Source organism: Mesoplodon densirostris, chromosome 17, assembly GCF_025265405.1.
Source record: "Mesoplodon densirostris isolate mMesDen1 chromosome 17, mMesDen1 primary haplotype, whole genome shotgun sequence".
Taxonomy (NCBI): Eukaryota; Metazoa; Chordata; class Mammalia; order Artiodactyla; family Ziphiidae; genus Mesoplodon; species Mesoplodon densirostris.
The window spans coordinates 44,631,533-44,634,061 of NC_082677.1; the positions used below are offsets into that span (position 1 = coordinate 44,631,533).

General features: G+C 43.1%; 2 pseudogenes; both read left to right on the forward strand.

Moving 5' to 3' along the window:
• The first annotated feature begins 215 nt into the window (after nt 1-215).
• LOC132477429 (heterogeneous nuclear ribonucleoprotein H3-like) lies at nt 216-801 on the forward strand (annotated as a pseudogene).
• A 549-nt stretch (nt 802-1,350) lies between these two features.
• LOC132477762 (transcription factor TFIIIB component B'' homolog) lies at nt 1,351-2,184 on the forward strand (annotated as a pseudogene).
• Nucleotides 2,185-2,529: the final 345 nt, after the last annotated feature.

Consider the following 2,529-nt stretch of genomic DNA (forward strand, 5'->3'; position numbering starts at 1 on the left):
TTACTATCTGTCATATTTTTATACTTTATATTTTAACATTTCAGCAGCTTTTTCTGGCTATGTAAAATTACCAGTGAGATGAAAGGGGTGATTTGTTCCAGATCAAATATTCATCAAAGCTATCATACTGCGCCGGGGGTGGGCGATGGATGACGAAAATAATATATTTGTTTTATCTCTGGTATCTGTCCTGCCTTTTTCTTCCCTAATACCCTGGTTATGGAGGTTGTGATGACTATGGTGGCTATAATAATTTTGGTTATGGGCATGATGGCTTTGATGATAGAGTGAGAGATGGAAGAGGTATGGGAGTTCCAGGCTATGGTGGAGCTGCTGATGTAAGTTCAGATTTTCATGGTGGTCATATTGTATATATGAGAAGATTACATTTTCTTTCAACTGAAGATGACATTGTTAATTTCTTCCCAGCACTAAATCCAATACTAGTTTATACTGATATTGGAGCTGATGGCAGAGCAACTAGAGAAGCAGATGTACAGTTTATGACACATGAAGTTGCAGTAGCTTGTCATGTCTAGAGATATGAATAACATACAACCTCAGTACATTGAATTCTTCTTGAATTTTAGTCCTGAGGTGGCTTTGGAATGGGAGGTTCTGGAATGGGATGCTATGGCAGAGATGGAATGTACAAAAACGGAGATTATGTATCTATTGGGAGAATGGGAATGATGAACAATTTACAATGGAAGATACAGTATTCCTGATGGCTTAGGTGGTGGTGGATGCAGTGGATGTTACCATGGGCAAGATGGCAAGAATGAGGTGAATGGTGTGTGATGTACCAAAGCATAAGCACCAATGTACAGAGTTCTGACCACAGAATCTGGTCTACAAGGCTTTCTTATAGATTTAACTTCTTTTGTATTTTAGGAACTTTATACTGAGTGAAAGAATATGTTTTCAAAGTATTATTTGAAAAAGCAACAGATTGTGATGAAAAAAATTTTTCTGTAGGTTTTAATTATTGCATACTTTGACTTAAAAGTAAAATTTCATATAAAAAAAAAAAGAAAAGAAGTATGTTATATGGCCCTCATTACTTCTAAACTGAACTACTGTAAAAGCAGTCAAGAATATATATCTTGAACAAGGTACCAGGGGAAACTTAGCTATTAGTGTAGCAGGGTCATGAAGAAGAGGTGGCGGCAGGAGGCGGCAGGAGATCTGAGGCGGCGGCAGGGGCGTGGAACTGCGGTAACTGCCCGCTGGGCTGTTGGTGTGGCTTTGTGGGAAGGGCGTAGCTCCTAAAGCCCTCTCCTGGCAGCAACCGGGGCTCGGGGTAGAGAGCGGCCGTGGGGTCGCCTCCCCGGGCCCCCTGTCTCCACCATGCTCCGCAGGGCACGCCTTAGTGTGAAGCCCAATGTCAGGCTTAGAGCAGGCCCTGGGGGTTCCACCACCCCCAATCCACAGCGTGAACGAGAGGCTCCCAGGCCGCCGAAGCCTGCAGCGGCCTCTGTCCCGAAGCCAGCAGAGTCCACAGACGTGCCCCCGGTGGATTGCAGGGAAGCGGAGCCCAGAGAAAAGACTCCCAAGAGCAGTGATGAAAAGACAGATGGTGGGAAGGTTGTTGAAGAATCCAGTAAATCTTCCTCTACTGTTTCACAGAGAAGAAAGCAAGTATCAAGTACTTTTAGTCTGGTTAAACCTAGTGTCAGTTCCTTCAGAACCTCATCCTTTGTCTACAGTTAATCAAGAAGCTCCACAGACACACCCTGTTCCAACAAAAGAGAAACAGCCATGCTCAGACAGATACCGAACATATAAAGCCCAGAAACTGAGAGAAATGTTAAAAGAAAAATTGCGGAAAGAGAAGAAGCAATGGAAAAACAAATATGCTGTAAATTAAAGTCAGAGGCCACCAGATCATTCCAAAATGACTATGAGAGACTTCATATATTACCTGCCAGATAACGATCCAATGACTTCTTCACTGGAGCAAGAAAAGAAAACTGAAAAATCATTGACACCAGTCCAGCAAGAGAGCAAGAAGGTAAGAGTACTCCTGATGGTGAAGATAATGAAAAAATAGAAAAGGAGATGGATGATGGGCCATTGCTGGTTCCTCAAGTAAAAGTGGCAGAAGATGGTTCTATTATTTTGGATGAAGAAAGTTTAACTGTAGAAGTTTTAAGGATGAAAGGCCCCTGTTTTGTTGAGGAAAATGACCCCATATTTTAGCGTGGTTCTACAACTACATACTCCACCTTTAGGAAAAACTATTACTCTAAACCATGGTCAAATAAAGAAACAGATATGTGTTTTTTTAGCCATCAGCATGGTAGGAACTGACTTTTCTATGATTGGACAGCTTTTTACTCAGAGCCAGGATAGAAATTAAGGGCTTCCCTGGTGGTGCAGTGGTTAAGAATCTGCCTGCCAATGCAGGGGACACGGGTTCAAGCCCTGGTCCGGGAAGATCCCACATGCCGTGGAGCAAGTAAACCCATGTTCCACAACTACTGGGCCTGCACTCTAGAGCCCGCAAGCCACAACTACTGAGCCCAC